This window comes from Vicugna pacos, chromosome 9 (genome assembly GCF_048564905.1).
Source record: "Vicugna pacos chromosome 9, VicPac4, whole genome shotgun sequence".
Taxonomy (NCBI): Eukaryota; Metazoa; Chordata; class Mammalia; order Artiodactyla; family Camelidae; genus Vicugna; species Vicugna pacos.
Window position 1 is genome coordinate 25,775,703 of NC_132995.1, and position 22,001 is coordinate 25,797,703.

The 22,001-nt window shown below is 40.5% G+C and overlaps 1 long non-coding RNA gene across 2 annotated transcripts in view; it reads right to left on the bottom strand.

Annotated features, from left to right (window-relative positions):
• Positions 1 to 827: 827 nt before the first annotated feature.
• The window catches only part of LOC140698454 (uncharacterized), a 63,139-nt gene continuing 41,965 nt past the window's right edge, over positions 828 to 22,001 (bottom strand). The window contains exons 3-4 of one of the 2 annotated variants that reach the window (XR_012076243.1): positions 9,127 to 9,172; positions 828 to 1,027 (exon numbers count right to left, since the gene is read on the bottom strand). This is a non-coding gene — a long non-coding RNA (uncharacterized lncRNA). Of the gene's footprint in view, positions 1,028 to 3,633; positions 3,813 to 9,126; positions 9,173 to 22,001 lie in introns of those variants that run through there. The other variant, XR_012076242.1, reaches the window with a different exon arrangement.

Here is a 22,001-nt window from a genome sequence, read left to right on the forward strand (position 1 = left end):
GTAAGTGCTCAATAAAGGGTAATGGTCATCACTAGCATGGATGGTAACCAAACCCAAAGGCACTTCTCCAGGGACACTCCTGAGGGTCAAAGAAATGAATTTTGGCAAACCACTTTTCAGGAGACTTTACAAGCTCAGTCCTCCGACATCCACGTTCTGCGGAATAGCAATTCTGGAAAGTCCCATCTGATGCGCTGTGTCCACACGGCTCAGCCGAAGACATAGTGTGCAGCCTTAAGAGACCTAGAGAAAACTGGCCACAAAAACAAGCAAAACTCAAGCTCTGTATTTAGTGCTCAGCCTTCTGTAGACTGTGAAGTTGAACAAGATGGTCTAAAGGTCAGGAGGGGGACTTAACTCAGCTAAACCTGGAGAGAGAGAGAAAAAAAAATCTCACCACACGGCCGTTCCCATGTTCGAAAGACCTCATGTTGGGGAATTAGAGAAATTCCAATTAAGCCCTTTCGTTCTGATCTCTCATTAGATCCTTAGAATATATGCAGAAAATTAAATCGAACTGGAGACCTCCAGCTGGGAGATTTATCCGATTTAATGTTTTGAAAGAGACTTATTATCTTGTCAGGAATAATTCGAAAATCCAAATAAGAGCAATTGAATCAGCAGAATTTAGGCATCGAGACAGCGATCATTCTGTACAACCAACCATAGCATTTAAATAGCTGAAGTGACGTTTCCAAAGCTGCCACTCGGCAGTTCAGTCCTTCCAAAAGCTCAGCCCTTCCTCGCTGTACCCTCTCCCTCCCCTACCATCACCCACCACGTTTTAAAGCCCACGATAAAAGACCACAGCAGTAGCATTCAAACGAAACTCGTATTCGGGTTCCTCATTCTTGCCTGCCTTGTCTTCACTCCATGCCATGTTCTAATCGGTGTGCAGACAGGCTGCAGCCTGGTGGCCTTCCAAAATGCTTGCCCTGTTCCTCTGGGAGTTTTTGGCTGGCTGCATTCTCCACGTGAAATAGCAGCTGGCTGCCTTCTGCATAATCTCCTGGGATGGGGATCACTGCTAGGAACAATTAAATGGGTTTCAAAATGTAATTGGGCTTGTTTTTTATTTTTTATAGCCTTCCAGCTACAGGCAGCAACTACATTGAGAGGTCTGAGGGGCCAGGCTGTTTCGTTAATAACCAGAGCCTTCAGGTAAAGTCAGGAGCTGTTCCTCACCACGGCTCCCATCAAAATCACTGTTGAGGCCATGTGGATGCCAAGATGTAGCCCAATGACTTATGCCTCCATCCTGAAGGATGAGGTCTCTCTAAGTATTGTCAGCTGCCCTAGGGCTGCCAGACCCCATAGCTCTCCAGCCTTCTCTGCGGAGAATGGGCTAGAGAGTGGGGAGGGGGCAGGAGGCAGGTAATGCACTCTAAACTTGCCAGATAATGGTTTGTCCAGCTCGAGTCATTTAAAGAGTCTCTTCCGGTTTAGAACAGTCTCTGTTGGATAAGTATGTGGTCAGTTCAAAGCCTGCAAACAATAAATGCTGAAGAGGCTGTGGAGAAAAGGGAGCCCTCCTACACTGCTGGTGGGAATGCTGTTTGGTGCAGCCACTGTGGAAAACAGTATGGAGATTTCTCAAAAGACTAAGAGTGGATTTAACATATGATCCAGCAACCCCACTCCTGGGCATATATTCAGAGGGAATCTTAATTCAAAAAGACAAGTTTACCCCAATGTTCATAGCAGCACTATTTACAATAGCCAAGACATGGAAATAACCTAAATGTCCATTGACAGAAGACTGGATAAAGAAGTTTTGGTGTATTTATACAACAGAATACTACTCAGCCATGAAAAAGAATAAAATAGTGCCATTTGCAGCAACATGGATGGACCTGGAGAATGTCATTCTAAGTGAAGTAAGCCAGAAGGGAAAGAAAAATACCACATGATATCACTTATATGTGAAATCTAACAAAAAAAGAAAAAGAAAAAGAAAAAGACAAACAGACTTATTTACAAAACAGAAACAGATACACAGACATAGAAAACAAGCTTATGGTTACCAGAGGGGGAAAGGGGTTGGGAAAGGATAAATGTGGAGTTGAGATTTGCAGATACTAACTACTATATATAATATAGATAAACAACAAGTTTATTCTGTATAGCACAGGGAACTATATTCAATATCTTATAGTAATTTTTGGTGAAAAAGAATATCTCCTTCACAGGACATATGGGAAGTTCCAGGCCCCCTGAAGCCCACACACAGGCCTGAGGTCCAGGAATGCCACTGCAGGGTACCCTGTCTGACCCCTCACTCTGAGTTGCTGCATCCTCCCTGTGCCACAGGGGCGTGGCCATGTACGTGGCATTTCCCAGGCAATGCCCACTGAGGTAGGATTCCTTTCAACCCGCAGCTCCATGATGATCTTGGCTCCCCCTTACCTATCAGGATGTTTCTACCAACCCCAGCGAATCTGCCACCCAATGAAGAAGATAGTGGGGACACGTGTCTGACATCTTCCCCCTGCTTCTTCCCACACTTCCTTATGGCAGAAGGAGTTCATCTCACACTTCCTTTGGAAAGCACTTACCCTGTTTCCCAGGGCACTGAGTCTCAGGGCTCAGACTTCACGGTGGAAGGGGAGGTATCCTTGCTACATCATGGAAGAAACTCTGTGATCTGAGCCTGTTGGGTGTGGTTCTTAATGTGGGCGCTCACAATGACCAGGAAAGAAGGGTTCGCAGGGGCAAAAGCTACACTGGTTTAATATCCCCCCGATAGCCTCACTGTATTTACAATCCAGCCTGCCTTCTAGGGGAGGTAGATCCCAAGACAGAGGTTTGTTATTGAACAGGGGCAGAGCGTGAGGATGCTCCCTGGTGACTCTAAGAGCATGAATCTCACTGTCCTACCCAAAGAAAGACAGGGACAACACAGACGCTGGAGAGCCTCTGTGGGAGGGAGGCTGGGTCTAGCCTGGTTGGGGAAGTCATGGGAAGGGCTGCTCGGAGGGGGAAAGGCTACTCTGGAGGAGAAAGGGGAAGTCAGTTGTCTGGCATCTGGAGAGAACTTTGGGGACAAAGCAGAGATATTTAAAGAGAGTATTTATGAAGTTTGGCCACATGGTGTGAAATATAAACCTCTCTGTTGTCCCGCATCCTCCTGGAAATATAACACTGTGGATCTGGGGATCCAGTCACACTGCAGTCCCTTCTCTGTCTCCCCTTGCTTTCTGCTCCTAAATGGACCCAAGAGGTTAATGGGACCTGCAACCTTTCCTCTTTCTCTTAGTCACGCCTCTTTCCGTTTTTCAGGGTGAATTTGTCCATACTTTTTGTTGAGCTATTTTTATTTTTGTCATTCTTATTTCAGGTAACAAGTTTAAAAATTTTCATTCCCCTTACACTGTATAACACAGGGAAATATATACAAGATCTTGTGGCAGCTCAGGCAAAAAAGAATGTGACAATGAATACGTGTATGTTCACGTGCAACTGAAAAATTGTGCTCTACCCTGGAAATTGACACAACATTGTAGACTGACTATAACTCAATAAAAAAAAAGTTAAAAAAACTTCATTCCCCTTAGTCAGTTTATAAATATTTCATAGCAGGTGAAATTCTAGGCACATGGGAACGTGATGAACATGACAGGCACAAGTGAGGAAGACAAACACTGAGTAAAGAATAATGAGATGATTTGGTGGATAATTCCAAGCGTGTGAAGTGCCGCGGTTGAGGCAATACGGTGGTGACCGGTACCCTTAGAGGGGGTAATCAGGAGACTCAGAGTCCTCCAGGGGGTCAGGAGAGGCTTCTCAGAGGAAGGGTATTTGGCTGAGTTGTCCTGAAGAATAAACAGACATGAGCTACAGAAAAAACGGGGGAAGAATTTCTAAAGATGAGACCAATAAATTCAGTTCTTGGAGGCAAAAGAGAGCACAGCATCTTCTAGAACTGAGGCTGGCCAGCCCGGGCAGAGCATAAGGATTGAGGGAGGTGGTGATAAACAACGAGGCTGAGGACATTGCTGGGGCCTGTCTTGATGGGGACAGTGCAACACAGAGCTGAGTGCATGGGCTGCCTGCCCCCTAAATTAGGGTGACCTTGAGAAGTTGCTCTCTCTAAGTTGGTTCATCTGTAAAGCCAGGATAATGTACCTGACTCATAGGCTTATTTTGAGGATTACATGAGATAACCCACAAAAATCACTTGGCCCAGTGCCTGACTCATTATAAGTACACGATAAACACCATGTATGGACTTGTAGACCACAATGAAGAATTTGTATTATATTTTTAAAGCAATGGGAAACCATCAGTGAGTTTTAAGGAGAAGTTCCTGATCTGTCCTGTGCTTTTTAAAGCGTTGTCTGGCAGAAGAGAGGAAAACGGAATGGAGAGGAAGAGGAAATATGAGGGTGTTCGTGGGAAGATTGTGGCAGATATGGGGGACTGACTGGTTCAGTGTCCAGTCCAGCCTCCCTCAAACAGGCCTTCCTGTATGGCAGAGGATGCAGAACACATCTGCTTCTGTAGCAGATAACATTCCATCAGTTACATGCATCTGGGAGATTCAGAAGGTGGTCCCAGCTGACAAGACTGGCCACGGCCATCGGCTCTCTCTGAAGCCAGTGTCAGGCACCAACACAATGGTGACAAGAGGCAGCTTCACTGCCTTTGTGACCTAGGGCCACATCTAACACGATGTTCTCAGAGTGAGAATTTCCAGTGATGGCTCCCTGAATCTCCACCTTCCTGACAGTGGCAGGGGAGCAGTTCCTCTGCTGGGCTCATTCTGTTGTGTTGCTCTGAATGTTATTTCTGGAAGCTCAGTCCAGACCCTTCCAGCCCTTCCAGGACAGAGCAAGCACCTCATTTTCTATATTAAATCCCTTTATATGTAAAAGCTAAAGTGGTTTCTACTTCCTGCAACTAACCCCCAATTGATAGAGAGATTAGAGAGATACAGAGATTATTGCAATACTTTAGACAAGAAACGATTGCTAAACTAGCATCCTGACGTGGGGAAGTATGTAGAAAGGGGTATATCTGAGAGACATTTAAGAGGTTGAATTAATAAGACTCAGTGATTGATCGAGTATAAGGTTGGGGAGGAATAAGAAGTGACTCATAAATTATTGACTTGAGAAATGATGTGGGTGGTGGTGCTATTTCTTAAGGCTATCAAATTGGAGTTGGAGCAGTTTGGGTAGAAAAATTATGCATTTGATTCTGGACATATTCTGTTTAAAGCATATTTAAAGTACCCACTTAGAGATGTGGCAAAGTGTGTTGAATATATGAGTCTGGAAATCAGAGGAAAGGCCTGGGCTGAATATTTGGGAATCCGTTGTATGGAGATGGTAATTAAAGCCTTGGAAATGCATATAGTTGCTTAGGGCACATGCAGAGCCAGAAGGGAGCAGCTGGACACGCAGGGGGAACACAAAGAGAGAGAAGCCAAGAGTGGGTGGGGGAGGAGGGTACAGCTCATTGGTAGAGCACGTGCTTAGCATGCACAAGGTCCTGGGTTCAATCCCCAGTACCTCCACTAAAAAAAGAAGGAGAAGGAGAAGAAAAGGGAAGGAGAGAGAGAGGCCAAGAAAATGCAATGTGCCAAAGACAGAGAAAAGAATCGAGTAGGATGGGAACTGAAAGGTGTCCATGAGATTTACCAGTGCAGAGGTCAGAGGCAAAGTGGCAGGGGAGGAAACCAGATTGCAGTGGGTTAAGAAAAGAGTAGGAGGTGAGGAAATGGAGGAGATACATGTAAACATGTGGGGCAGCATTCACCAGCTCATATGCCAGAAAGGCTCAAAATAACAAGAGTGCTCGAAAGGGCTCCCTTCTGGCCTTATCTTGAGTTCTCCATAATCTCTAATCTTTCCATAATGTGGACCCTTTATAGTCTCCATAGGAAGGAGAAATATAACCATGAAAAAAATTACATAAAAAGAAGAGAGAAGGAGGGAGGCAGTTGCTGTAAAGGGGGTAGGTTGAAGGAAGGCTTCGTTTTTAAGATGGGAGAGGCTTGAGCCTGCTTCAGTCCTGATGGGAAGGAGCCAAGAAAAAGAGAAAGGACTATTGATTGTGCAGGGTTCCTGGGAAGACAGACCAGCACAGGGTCCAGAACACAGGAGGAGGCATTGACCTTGGATAAGAGCAGCGATCACTCAGTTCCAGCAGGAGGAAAGGAGGAAAAAGAGAGTCAATGGGTATCTTATGTCAAGTTCCCCACAAGCAGAGCTCAATACGGGGATTTTTGTGCAGGTGATTTACTGAGGGAGTGTTCTCAAGAAAAACATGTAAGGAAGCATAGGAAGCAGGAGGTTGCAGCGCAAAAGCTAAGCAAAAGTTTGGTTTCAGAAATCCAGCCTCAGCCCAACCCCTCAGGGAACTCTAGTGCATGAGCTGCTCCTGCTCAGTTTGTCTGTCTTTGAGGCAAGGAGGCTGAACCTCGATATCCCTGCATCAGGCAGTCATTAGCCATCGGCTGCTCTCTTGGAAGTGGAGTGAGGTCCATAACCTCCCAGGCATCTCTGGGTGAGGCGGCTTCCATAATCCAAGGGCAATCATTTAGAGAAGGGTGTAGGAGTGAGCTATTAGCAGCCAACTCCCCTGGCAGCTAGGGAATGTGTGAACCTACCCGTAAAGGATACCTGGATGGAGCCCCATTAACAGATGCTGCAGTGCTGGTACAGGAACATTTGTGGGTTTGGTTTTAAGGATAAACAGTAAGTGAAGAGGCAAGGGAATCTGGGATTTAAGAAGAGGAGAAAATGTTAAAAATAATAGGAATATGAACTGACCAGGAAAACACAGCAGGCTTCCTGGACAGGTGAGGTTGGTGACCACGAGTTTCTAGTGGTACCAGTGAGCCAACTTGTGTAATTGTCACTAGTGGTGTCAACAGTCCAGATGCAGCCATGGAGAAAGCAGTCATTTGGGGCTGGAGTCGGGGTAGGTGCTTTGAAAGGACAGAAGAGAGGGAAAGTTTAGGCAGTAGTTATGGCCTTAGGGTCTAGCTGACATCGAGAGAAGAGGAGGAGACTGATGGAGAAGGTGAAAAAAGGTAAGAGTCAATGGCTAGAGATCTCCATGAAGTTGGAGAATAGATCTGGTGGAGGGTTGTCGAGTGAACAAGCTTAAATAATAGAATTTCATGGGCATATAGAGAACACTTTGAACCTTTGATCTAATAGACTGGACCATGGGAAAGGATGATGGACTTGAGCCAAATAGCAAAGCCATCAATGAATGAGGTTGGAAATGAGTGAGAGAAATTGAATGTGGCAAAGTGCTGTGGAGAGTGCTGCAGCTAGGAGCACATGCCTCAAAGGTGGAGAGATTGTACAATAAGACATCCTTTCAAGGCTCTGGTGGTCCCCTAAATCTTGTAGCGGGATTTGGTCACCAAGGTAACCTCACACTAGGCTCCTTTAATAATCTGTGATCATTTGGGTTTCCATTTCTACTGTTTCCTAGAACTTCTCAAACTTCATTGTAGTTTTTCCCTTTGAGGTACAGTGAACTCAGCTGTGTGTTGTGTTCAGAAGGGAAAGCCATGGGGCTGTGGTCCAAGGCAGGCATTTCAGCCTCAGTGGAGCCTTGTGTCCTCAGGGTCAGTACCAAAGTCACATTGCTTTAGGACACTGTCAGGGAGAGCAAGACCAGTTTTCTCTGGGGGAATAATTTGATGTGAATAACCATGCCCGTGAGTGTTGTGGGAACAGGTAATGTTACCTGCTTCCTTTTTACCTTTGGAAGGAAGCAACGCGTTCAGTGGTTTCATGACTGGATTTCAGGATCCAATTTGCCTGATTAGGTTCCCAGGTCTGATTTTCTAGCTCTACAAGTGTGTTTCCTCCTCTGTAAAATGGAGCCAATTATACCATTTTCTTAACAAGCTTTTGATATGGAATTGACATGTGGCAGTTCTTAGCATAGTTTCTGGCACATAGAAACTCCCCCCTAAAAGTTAGCCATTAGTACTTTTACAACAGCCCACCTCCTTTCATGAGTAGTGAGGTGTCATGGAAATACTGGCCTTTGGAGTCAATATGGGCTCAAACTCTGACTTCTCCACTTGTTGGTTGTATGGTCTGAATTACTTACATCTTAAAAGCTTGGTTTCTTCATATATAAAGAGGGAGTAAATCCATGGAAGCAAAGAATAGAATGGTGATTGCCAGGAACTGTGGGGATGGGGAGATGGGGGATTGCTAATTAACAGGCATAAAATTTCAGTTATGTATAATGTACGTAAACTGTAGAAATCTGCTGTATGACATTGTGCCTATAGATAAAAAATACTGCATTGTGCCCTTAAAAATCTACCCTCAAACAAAAGTTTTAAGTTGTTGATGCAAAAGAAATGGGGCCATAAAAGTCTTACAAGGATCAAATGAGATAATGTATACAGGAAATTGAATGGTCAACTACTATTCACACTTTTTATTATTTCCGTTTGGAAATGTGACAATGTTAACACTGCTAAGAACTAGTTAACTGGTCTTTTGATACTAAATCTAAGGCCTTTTGACCAAAATATCTTAAGATTTTTTTCAATGCTGCGAGTGAACACAGAAGAATGAGCTTGTTACTCACATGTTCAGGGTTTAAGAGGATGTGGATGTTTATACAGTGTGCAGCCTCTTATTTGTGTTGACTATAAAATCCACAAGAGCCCTTAGATTCCACCCATCTCACCTGTCATTTACACAGTGGGGAACTTTGGCCACAGAGGATGATGGGACAGCCTTAGTGTTGGGGTGGTACCTGCATTGTGATGGCCCATAATTTAAAGGTGTATCACAACCACATTAACACTGCCAATAAGTTACTGCTAATTCAACTTTGCAAGAAAAAGAGGCAACTTACATCCACTAAGGACAAAATGACATGGATTTCAAAAAGCCAGAGAAATCCTCCCACCAAAAGCACTGGACATTGAAAAATTTGGTTGGTAAATGAGTTTTAGTGTGTTTTTCTAATAGTTCCTTGAGATTGCTCCTCCACCTGATAGGCATTCTACAGGTGTGATAGGATCTAAGCATAAAGATCTAGAGTGATTTCTGATCCGAGGGGAGAGTCTAATTGAATTTTATCCCAGAAGATAAGTATGGAATATACTTTCACCAGGACCATTTCTATTCTTACCTTGAATTCTTCGTTGACCTGACTTGCATCTCAAAGGCAGGAATCACTGTAAGAGAAATGCCATATTTAAAAAAAAAATCATTTAGAGATTCCCTAGCAGGAAATCTCCTTTTTAAAGTCTATGATTGTTTTATTTTTCTTCACCCAGAATGGGCTGTGTCACTGAAATCAGTCCACACAAGCTGCATGTCCAAAATCGTCTATACACCTCATTGTATGCCACCACTGCGATGTTTTATTCATCCGCACCTGCTTCTCAGAGTTTCACTGAAATTTGTTTTGCTCAGAGTAGCTCTCTTTCAGGCCTTTATCAAATAATCTCCAATCCCCCATTAATAATTTGTTGGGAAAAGGCTGGAGATGGTATTCTCCACAGTGTGACAAATATGCCAGTGATTTCATTTGAATTACAGCAATGGAGTATCAATCTTTGCAATCAATGATTTTTCTTCCTTCCTTGGATGACAGTAATTTTTTATTATAAGTAGTGTTCAGCAAACTTGATAACGTTCCCTGGTGACTTTCTATAACAGCAGCCATATGGAAGTGTAATTTCAAAGTCCCTCTGATCTCATTCAGTTTTATGCTGTTGGATTAAATGTCAAAATTGTCTTTGTACCATCTGCAAGATTTCTTCTATTCCAAATACTCTTAGTTTGCTCTCAGTTATCTGGTGAATCATTCTGTACACTTATCACTAGTATTAAAATTTTAACTTAAAGAAAGCTGTTCAACAAAATTTATTTTGCTGCCTCTAGTTTTAATAATATGGTAGTAAAATTGATTCCCAAGTGTCAAGAATTGTAGAGGTAGTTCAACAGTGGAGAAAGTTTGATTTTAAAAAGCATAACACACATCCCTTAGGATCTTGACTAATAAAAAATCTCATAATGTTTTAAAAACACATCAGTTTATGTTTTTTCTTAACCTCCATCAACAAAACAGAGTTGAAAGTAATATGCCTCAACAGATTTAAGATAAAGATCATTGTTGAAGATAGCAAATATTGGAAACAATTCAAATATCTACCCATAGAGAATTGGCTAAACAAATATAGTAGCCTATACTGTGAATATGCAGTCATTAGAGAGTGGGCCAAAAGCATTAAAAGGGACAGAAGAAGACAACTCATGGAATGGGAGAAAATATTTGCAAATAATGCAATTGACAAGGGCTTAATTTCCAAAGTATAATAGCAGCTCATACAACTCAATATCAAAAACCAAAAATAATCCAATAAAAAATGAGCAGAAGGCCTAAATAGACATTTATCCAAAGAAGATATATAGATGGCCAACAGGCAAATGAAAAGATGCTCAACATTACTAATTATTAGAGAAATGCAAATCAAAACAACAATAAGGTATCAACACACATGTGTCAGAATAGCCATCATCCAAAGTCTACAAACAATAGATGCTGGAGAGGGTGTTGAGAAAAGGGAACTCTCCATTGGTGAGACTGTAACTTGGCACAGCCACTGTGGAGAACAGTATGGAGGTTACTTAAAAAACTAAAAATAGAGTTATCATATGATCCAGCAATCCCACTCTTGGCCATATACCCAGAAAAGACATAAGCTCTAACTTGAAAAGATGCATGCAACTCAATGTTCATAGCAGCATTATTTACAATAGCCATGACATGGTAGCAACCTAAGTGTCCATCAACAGAAGATTTAATAAATAACATGTGGAATATATATATATATATATATATATATATATATATATATATATAAATAACTTGGCCATAAAAAAGGATGAAATAATGTCATTTGCAGCAGCATGGATGGACCTAGGGATTATCATACTAAGTGAAGTAAGTCAGACAGGGAAAGACAACTATATGATCACTTGCACATGGAATCTAAAAAAAATAATACAAATAAATTTATTTACAAAACAGAAACTGAATCACAGACATAGAAAATGAATTTATGATTACCAAAGGGGAAAGGAGGGGGAGGCATAAATTAGAGTGTGGAATTAACAGATAAACACTATTATATATAAAATAAACAACAAGCATTTACTGTACAGCACAGGGAACTGTATTCAACATTTTGTAATAACCTAAAATGGAAATGATCTGGTATATATACCAGATTGGTGTATATACCAGATTTGTTTGGTGTATATATATATATATATATATATATCTCTGAATCACTTCATTGCACACTTGAATCTAACACGATATTGTAAATCAACTATACTCCAATTTAAAAAGATTCTCTCTTTGTTGTTGACTATTGACAGTTTGGTTAGAATGTAACACATTAACTGGGTCTTTTTTATTTCAACCTAGCTGGAGTTCTTTAAGTTTCTTGAAAATGTATGTCATTTCTTTCCACATACTTGAGGAGTTTTCAGCCATTGTTTCTTCAAACAAGCTTTCTGCCCTTTTCTCTCTTCTGCTTCTGAGATTCCATAATGTATACATTGATCTACTTTATGGTGTAACGAATATATATTTTCTACTTTCTAGTATCTCATAAATCCCTTAAGCTCTCTTCACTTTTCTTTGTTCTTTTTGATTTTCAGTGACCTGTCTTCAAGTTCGCAGATTCTTTCTTCTGTTGACCAAGTGTGTTATTGAACCTCTCTAGTAAAAATTTCAATTCAGTTATTGTAATTTTCAGCTCCATAATTTCTATTTGGTTCTTCTTAATAGTTTCTATCTCTTTGTTGATATTCTCATTTTATTTATACATTGGTTTTCTTATTTCATTTAGGTATATATTTGTTTTATTTTTCAGTTCATTGAGCATCTTTACAACAGTCATTTTAAATTCTGTGACAGGCAGCTTATGGATCTTCATTTCTTTAGGGTCTATTTCTGGAGTTTTATTTGTTTATTTTGTTTGAGATGTATCTCTCTGTTTCTTTGTATGCCTTGTGACCTTTCCTGAGATTTGGGCATTTGAATATGCAGCCACCTCTCCCAGTCTTTATGGACTGGCTTTCTTCAGGGAAAGAACTTCACAATCAGCCTGGCTACAGGCTATAGGACCTTTCAAGCCTTTTGTAATCTTTTGTTCCTCTTGATGTCTGCCTGAAGAACTGCAGCTATAATGTCCTATAATACTTGCTTATTTTTTCAGCAGCTTCCAAACTCTGGCACCAGTCTCATCAGTATCCCAAGACAGGCCAAATAGAAACTAGTCTCTCAGGCAGCCCCCAGGCAAATCAGAATGTTGGATGCACAGTCCTGTCTTTTGTTTCAGACCCAAATTAAAACTCCTGGTACTGGGGGCAGGGGAGGGTGCCTTGCTAAGCTGTGTAGAGGAAAGGGGAAGAATGGTTATGCAAAATGCCACACATTTTTGTACCTCTTTCTCTGGAATTCTGTCTTGGTTTTACATTGGCCTGGGTGCTGTAGGTTCTCAGTTGTCTTTAGAGTTCTCACAAAGGTATTATGGTCCATGTTTGTTGTTAATTCACTGTTTCTGTGGGGGATGGGGAGCCTGGAACATCCTAGACTGCCATAATGCTCTAACTATGGTGTACTTTAAACAAAGGACTAGAAATCTGGAATGAAAAATCAACTCTTCCCTGTTTATTATTTTGTGCTATTTGAAATAGCTCAAACTATACTACTTTTTGAAGATTGAGAATATTATTGAAACAAGCAATATATAGAGTATCTATTTGTGAAATCAAAGAAGAGAGATTAAAGAGATGGTACTATGTTTTAGAAAAGATCTAGTCAGGAAAAATTTATCCATACCAGGTGTCCAAATGAAGAGACTTTAATATGGAGGACTCATTAAAAAGGTACAAAGGTGTTTAATCAAACAGGGTTGGTGAGGCAGCCCAGAGATTAGAAATAGCAGAAGCCAGGGCTGACCATGGAGGAGGCTAGTCACTACCAGAGATGCCACTCCTCAACAATGTCTCACCTCCTATTGGATAGGTCTACCTAGAAGCCATTGACAAGGGAGCTTTAGAAACAGAGTTTGCAGGGCTCAGCTCCCTGCATGCAGAGCAGAACAGGGAAAAGTTAGCAATGAATTAAACAACAAAAGGCACACATTTGACTGGTACATTCTATAACACTTGGTACACTTCTCTACAAAAGTGGAAATCAAACTAAACTTTAAAGGATGAGGGAGGTTTGGGATAAGTTGAAAGGAGGAGATGAGGACATCAGGAGTGAAATTTAGCTTTGTAGGATTAAGAAGGCAACCCAAGATGGAATTGTTGGAGATGTGATTGGTTTACACTCCATTTGTGTAGCTTTAAGCAATAGTAATTTATGGAGAATCATAATACAGTAGTGTTTTAGGCCAATTAGCTTGGCATCCATGCAGAGGGCAGATTGAAAGGGGCTTAAACTGGAGATGAGTATATCTTTAAAAGCCCTCTTGAGGACACAGTTAGAAACACAAACATTATAAAAGGAAAAATCTCATTGGTAAAGGCAAATATACAGTAAAGGTAGTAAATCAACCACATGTGAAGCTAGTGGAAAGGTTAAAAGACAAAGTAGTAAAATAACCTATATCGATAAGAAGTATTGAAATAAGACATGCAATATGATGTCAAAAACATGGAGGGGGGATGGAGTAAATATGCAGGCTTGCTAAAATGCATTTGAGCTTGAGATTAGCAACTTAAAATAATTATATATATTACTTACATCAATGGATAGATCGCCCAGACAGAAAGTCAGTAAGGAAATACTGGCCTTAAATGACACATCAGATCAGATTGACTTAATGAATATACATAGAACATTTCATCCTAAAGCAGCAGAATACACATTCTTTTCAAGTACACAAAGAACATTTTCCAGGATAGATCACATGCTAGGCCACAAAACAAGTCTTAGTAAATTTAAGAAAATAGAAATTATATCAAGTATCTTTTCCAAACACAACAAAACGAGACAATGAATCAACTACAAGAAAAAAGAAACCCCACAAAAACACAAACACATGAGGCAAAACAATATGCTACAACCAGGGGGTCACTGAAAAAATCAACTAAGAAATTAAAAAAAAAAACTTGGAGACAAATAAAAACAAAAACACAACAATTCAAAATCTATGGGATGCAGCAACTGCAGTTCTAAGGGAGAGGTTTATAGCAATATAAGCATACTTCAGAAAACAATGAAAATCAGAAATAAACAACCTACCTTACACCTAAAGCAACTAGAAAAGAAAAAACAAACAAAATCCAAAATTAGTAGAAGGAAAAAATTATAAAGTTCAGAAATAATGAAGTAGAGACCAAAACAAACATAGAAAGATTGATGGAATTAAGAACTAGTTCTTTGAATATATTTTAAATAATGGATAAACCTTTATCCAATCTGAAGAAAAAAACAGAGTGCCCAAATCAATAAAATCAGAAATGAAAAAAGAAAACTTACAACCAACACCACAGAAATAGAAAGGATCATAAGAAATTACTATGAACAATTATATGCCAATAAAATGGAGAACCTAGAAGAAATGGACAAATTCCTAGAAACATATATTCTTTCTCCCAAGACTAAATCAGGAACAAATAAAAAATATGAATATACCAAGTGAAATTAAATTAGTAACAACAACAAAAAAACCTCCCAAGAAACAAAAGTTGAGGTCCTGATGGCTTCACAGGTGAATTCTACCAAACATTTAGAGAAGAGTTGACACTTACCCTTCTCAAACTTTTCCAAAAAATTGCGGAGACAGAATGCTACAAGGCCAGCATCACCTACCAAAACCAGAAAAAGATATCGCAAAAAAAGAAATTATGAGCCAATGTCACTGATGAACATAGATGCAGAACTTCTTAACAAAATATTAGCAAACTGAATCCAACAATATAATAAAAGTATCATACACCCTGATCAAGTGGGATATATCCCAGAAATGCAAGGCTGGTTCAATATCCACAAAGCAATCAGTGTGATACTCCATATTAACAAACTGAAGAATAAAAATCATGTGATCATCTTAATAGATGCAGAAAAAGCTTTTCACAAAGTTCTCAACATCTATTTATAGGCACAAACTGGGTATAGAGAGGACATATCTCAACATAATAAAGGGCATTTATAATAATTTTATACTCAAAGGTGAGAAGCTGAAAGTATTTCCTGTAACATCAGGAATAAGACAAGGATGCCCACTCTTGCCACTTTTATTCAACATAGTATTGGAAGTTCTAGCCACAGCAATTGGACAAGAGAATGAAATAATATAAGGAATCCAAATAGGAAAGGAAGAAGTAAAATTGTCACTGTTTTCAGATGACAACATACTATGCATATAAAATCTTAAAAGACACCACCAAAAAACTGCTAGAGCTCATAAATGAATTCGGTAAAGTTGCAGGATATTAAATCAATACACAGAATTCTGTTGCATTTCTAAACACTAATAACAAACTGTCAGAAAGAGTAATTAAGGAAACTATCTCCTTTACAATCTCATCAAAAAAAAAAAATACCCAGAAATAAATCTGAGTAAGGAGGTAAAAGACGTATACTTGGAAAACTATAAGATGCAGATTAAAAAATGAAAAAAAAATGCAAACAAATGGAAAGATGTTCTATGTTCATGGATTGGAAGAATTAATATTGGTAAAGTGTCCATACTATCCAAATCAATCAACAGGTTAAATGCAATCCCTATCAAAATACCTGTGACATTGTTCACAGAACTATAAAAAACAATATAAAACTTATGTGGAACTACAAAAGGCTCCACATAGCCAAAATAATCTTGAAAAAAAGAACAAAGCTGGAAGTATCATGCTCCCTGACTTCAGACTATAGTACAAAGGCACAGTAATCAAAACAGGATGGTTCTGGCACAAAAACAGACACATAGATCAGTGGAAAAGGATGAACATCTCAGAAATAAGCCCATGTATCTACAGTCAATCTACAGCAAAGGAGGCAAGAATATACAATGGCAGTAAAGTCAGTCTCTTCAAAAAACAATGCTAAGAAAACTGGACAGTAACATGTAAAACAATGAGATTACAACATTTCTTCACACCATATACAAAAATAAACTCAAAAATGGTTAAAGACCTAAATATAAGACCTGAAAAAATAAAACTCCTAGAAAAGAATATAAGCAGAACATTCTTTGGCATAAATCATAGCATGGATCTCTCTCCTAAGGCAAAATAACTAAAGCAAAAATAAACAAATGGGACCCAATTAAACTTAAAAGCTTTTGCACAGCAAAGGAAACCACTGACAAAATTAAAAGATAGCATACAGAATGAGAGAAAATATTTGCAAATGATATGACCAATAAGTGGTTAATATCCAAAATATGTAAACAGCTCATACAACTCAATAACAAAAAAAACAACCTGACAAAAATGAGTAGAGGACCTGAATAGACATTTTTCCAAAGGAGATACATAGATAGCCAACAGTCACATGAAAAGATGCTCAACATCACTAATCATCAGAGAAATGCAATTCAAAACCACAGTGGGACATTACTTCACACCTGTCAGAATGGCTATCATCAAAAAGACCACAAATAGCTAATTTTGACAAGAATGTGGAGAAAGGGAACCCTAGTACACCATTTGTGAGAACAACCAACAATGGAAAACAGTATGAAGGTTCCTCAAAAAACTAAAAATAGAACCACCATATGAGCCAGCATTTCGACTCCTGGGTATATATCTGAAGAAAACAAAAACATTAATTCAAAAAGATACATGCACCCCAATGTTCATAGCAGCATTATTTACCATAGTCCAGATAGGAATTGGGCAGCAGATTAATGGATAAAGAAGATGTAGTATATATACATGATGGAATATTACTCAGCCATAAAAAAGAATGAAATTTTGCCATTGGCAACAACATGGATAGACCTTGAGGGTATTATGCTTAGTGAAATAAGTCAGACAGAGAAAGCCAGATACTATATATTATCACTTACATGTGAAATTTAAAAATAAAAGAAACAAACTAATATAACTAAAAAGAAGCAGACTTTTCAGATATAGAGAACAAACTACTGGTTACCACTGGGGAGACAGAAGTGGGGAGGAGTAAGATAGGGACAGGGGATTAAGAGTTACAAACTACTACATATAAAATAAATAAGGAACAAGGATATATTATACAGCACAGGGAATGTAGCCAATATTTTATAATAACTTTAAATGAAGTATAATCTATAAAAAACATTGAATGACTGTGCTGTACACCTGCAAATAATATAATAAAATTAAATTAAATTAAAAAATTAAAAGCCCACTTGAGTATTTCCTAAGGATTTTGCACAATTAATATTGGATACAGACAACCTAGACAAGACCAATATGACCTAATATATCTTATTTCTCTTTTAAGATGCAGAAACAAGAAGCTTCAAGCTCACAGAACACTATGTTTCCCAGTAGGAAATCTATATTTTCTTTTTGTTCTCTAAAGTAATTTTCACTGTGCTATAAGTTCTTTGGCAAAGAAGGAAAAATTTGGAGGCCACATTCTGGATAATCTTGGTCAAAGAATTTCCCTTGAATGATTTAGATAACTGGACCTGGGGTAAGTGTTTCTCTGAATTATTCATATAAGATCCTCAGTTCTCTATTTTTTAGACATAGATTTTGGTCCAGTCCACTGGGTTCTTTATTGAGGTCATCATTGTTTTGTCTGCCCCACACCCTCTTTCTGAGTATATTGCCCTTTATCCTGCATTAATAACCAAGGCTGACCCCAGTTCTCTGCTTCCATGGCTACAGGGGTGGGTCCACACCCCAGGGCCATTTGGAGTTTTTCCCTGGGATAATTTTGAACTGGAGCTGAAGTAAAAATGTGGCTTTTCAATATGAAAGGGGACTCAATTTCAACCATGTTGTTTACCACAGATCAGAAAGAATGAAACTAACACAGAGAAAGAGGCCAAGAAAAAAGATAAAAAACAAAAAACAAAAGTCTTATCCTTGGTTCCAGTTGTCCCTTAACCTGGCTGCACCCTTGCTCTTAACACAGCAGCATGAACCAGTACTCCCCTCTTTTGAACCAGGATGATTCTGTCACTTGCAATCAGAACATTGTCACGTACAACCCTTCAAATGTATACAAACTATTTTGGGGAATCACATTTCTCAGAGGGCCAGAGGCCCACGGCAGACTAAGGATCCGTTTTCTAGACTCTGGTGGGCTATTTGCCTTATCTTGCTCCTGTGTTTTTGGTCCTTGGGTTCTTCACCCAGAGATCAGCCCTACAAACCCACAGTATGTAACAAAGCCAGGGGTCATTGCTTATGGAAGAATGTTCTGGAAGGGGCCTGCTCCTGGAAGAAGGAGCCATGGGGAGTGTGAAGAGTTCCTTGTTGGCAGGGAATGAGAGCCATCTGGACTGTATGCGAGGCACCCTTGCAGAGCATGGATTCTAGAAGCAGGCTGTCTGAATTTGGATTCCAGCTTGTCCTCAAACTGACTCTATAACCTTAAACAATTTTCTTACCTTCTCTGTGGTCTGGTTCCCTCATCTGTAAAATGGGGATGCCTATAACCACCAGATGCTCTAGACATCATCTTACCAGCTAAAGAACAAACAGAAAGGCTTTTCCCCCATAATTCGAATAAAAGTCTCAGAAATGAGTCTGGTGGGCAATTCTGGAGTCATATGCCCTTTTATGAATCAGTCAGAGGAATGAAACAGTCTGAATGTTTGGCCTTGAGTCAGGTGACCATCTGTGAGCTTTAAGAAGGGGCAGTGCTAAGAATCCACACAATCTGAGAGTGGAGGAAGGGTTGTTCTTCAAAGGAAATCAAGTTTCCTTGAGTAGCATAAAGGAAAATGGACACAGCTCCCCTGTGGTGGACTGTGAGTCTCCTGAGGTTGGAGATCACAGATCATGCATTTCTAAGCACAATCTTATGCACTGTGGGCACATAGTAGGTGCTCAATAAGTAACTTTCCCTTTATCCTGGCTATTAGTAAGCCTGATTAATAAAGAAAACTCTGATTCTCAATGTTATGATTCAAGGCAGAAATATCTTATGATCAGAAATATAGCATAAGCACTTAAAAACCTTTCTCTGACTTTATTCAAAGTTGTGAATGGTGTTCAGCAGCCTTAGACTCAGACTTTGAGCAGCAGATCCCAAGATGTCTTTGGAAATCCAGATGGAGCTTTTAAATACATGGGAGACAGACCTGGCCCAGTGCTGTTAGTTTAAATAGAGCTTTATGTGGACACCATGTAAATTTCTCTGGGGACCCCTGTGGGGACACTGCTGCAGTGGATTTATTGCCCTGGCCAGCCTGGGGTGTAAACCTCTCAGGACATAGTTGAGTTTTGCTCTTCAGATAATATGCTGTGGAAAAGAAGTGTTTGCCTGCCTGTAAATCTGCTCAGCCCAAATGCCGAGACAATTCTTTAAAGGCAAGATAATCTGACCAATATAATAACACAGATGGAGCCCGCCTGGTTAAATGTCACGAAACTGGGGAATTAGGATAAGAGCAAGAATCAGGAGAAAACCTCCATCTCCTCGCCAGCAGCTCCAAGGCTGTTCCAGACAGGGAGTCAGCTGAGCTGGCCGGCTCGGGGCAGGAGAGCAGGTGACCAGGTGCCTTGGATTCCTCCATCAGGGGTGAATCTGGGGTGGCGGGCCTTTAAAAGATTTTGGTCTTTAGCTTTTTTTTTTTTTTTAATAAAAAAACACCATTGGGAAGAATCACACTTGAATAATCTTTTGTTGGAAAGTGAGAGAGAGTGAGACGGAGAGAGGATACGTGTGCCTGATACCGTGCAGATGGTTATGTCATTATCTCTTGTCGCTAGTGAAAAAGGAAGCTCTAGAGAAGGGGGTGCTTCCTGGAAAGACTCGTCGCAGTGAGTGGGTGGGAGCAAAACAGTGCCTCACTGGCTACGTGGACGTCTGGTGGAGGAAGAGGAAGCAAACGGCATGCTGGTAAATACCTCTGCTCTACCTGCCCAGCATCACTGGCCCTTTCTGCCGGGAACTCCTTGAGCTCTTTACCCATGGGTTCTGTCTTGATCTTACGTGCCCCTCCTCTAGCCAGAGCTGATTGGTCAGAGGAGGGCAACTGAACTAAGCTGGGCCAATGATAGTGTCCCTACCTTCCTGGCCACGGCTGATTGGTCCAGGAATGAGTCTCTGGTCCTTGATTCAATAAGCCTCTTCCCTAGGAATGTATATTAGAACCACAGAAGTCCAGTGTCTCTCTGCTGGGTGAACTTTGATGTGGAGCTGCTGGTAGCCTCTTTCTCAGCCATTTACCTGTCTCCCCTTTGCAAAGAGCGGGAGTGAAGCTGAGGTGTAGAAGGGAGCAAGGATACAGGAGTTTGGTTGCATTTGAGGCCTGGCCTCCATCTGGTCCCGAGGTCCATCCCTGACTTTCTGTGGCTGACTGCCCAACCTTTCCTTGGATTCCTTCGAGCCTATAAATTTCTTCATTGCTTTGGCAGGTGCCAGTGGCTCCTGTTTCTTATGGCTAAAAGGCTAATGGGTACAGAGTTTCAGTTTTACAAGATGAAAAGAGTTCTGGGGATTGGTTGCACGACCATGTGAATGTACTTATTACTACTGAAGTCTGCACTTAAAAATGGCTAGGAAGGTACATTTTGCTGTGTGTCTCTTACCACCATTTTTTTTTTTTTATGGCCTTGAGAAGAACAGAACATACCTCCTCAAAATCAGTTCTTTTCTTGATACCAGCTTTGTGGTTGAGCTTGAAACTCTTCACCCCAGTCTGACTCTAGATCCCATCGCTGGTCACCCCTGCTTTGTGTGACCTCATTTTAATAACATGGGGTCTTATTAGGCCAAGGTCGAACAAGTAATTTGGAAAATACCTTGGTTGTCTCAGAACCATGTTCATTCTATTTCTTCCAAAGCCGTGTAGAAACCACAGGGGGTCCTCCCGCAGCCTTGCAGCCACCGTCCACGAGCACAGATAACCAACAGTCACCTAATAAGGTGCACACATGTGTGGGTGGGGGGCGCTTCAGCCTGGGCGTGGGTCTCACAAAGAGCAAGAAGAGGAGGCTTTGATCACAGCTCAATTTTAAAATCCTTTTGTGTGGCTGCGGGGAGTGACTTCTAATGGACACACTCTAGTCCCCTGTCCAGCCACAGTCTCCTGAACAAGTCAGCTGAGCGAGGGTGGTAAGGGAGATAGGCCAGTGCATCGTCCCACTTTGGGGAGCTTCTCTCCAAGGGCTTAGCCAGAGGCAAAGCAATCCACAAAGACAGGATTTCAATACGGAAAACTCGAGCTGATTTCCATTTGCTGTGTTGAAAAGACCTGTCAATCACAAATACACAGCTTTGTTTTCCAGACACCAAAATATTTGGTGTGTATTTGTGTGTATAATGTTCTTATCCACAAACTGAGAGATCCCTTTCTTCTTCAAAATATGCTATTAAAGATATAAAAATCTTCAAAACATTGAAAGGGAATTGACTTGTAGAGATGAAAAACCACGCCTACCCTGCCCCCACCAAGAGGTGAAAAAGATTTTTATAAAATATATTGTGGAGAAGGTGACTTTGAGTCTTAAGAGACATGGAAGAAGCAACGGGGGTGGGGGTAATAGACTTGCCTACTGAAACACATTTCTGAGTGAAATGCAGAAGGAGTTTTAAAGTGCAAAGTAAAAATTTTAAAGTCCGTTGGCTTTAAATCTACACACGTGTGTGTGTATGAATGTCCTGATGAGGTAGCTCACTGCCTGTGCTGTTTCTTAACATTCTGGGCAGCAGCAAGATGATTTGATTTGACCATATATGAGATGCTGTTAATAAAAGCAGCATTGAAATAAATCACCATCCTGCAAACGCTGGCTGCTGGACTTCGAGGGAAGGCGAGAATCTTGAGTGTGTGGTGTGAAAAAAAATGCCAGCAGTTCCCTTTG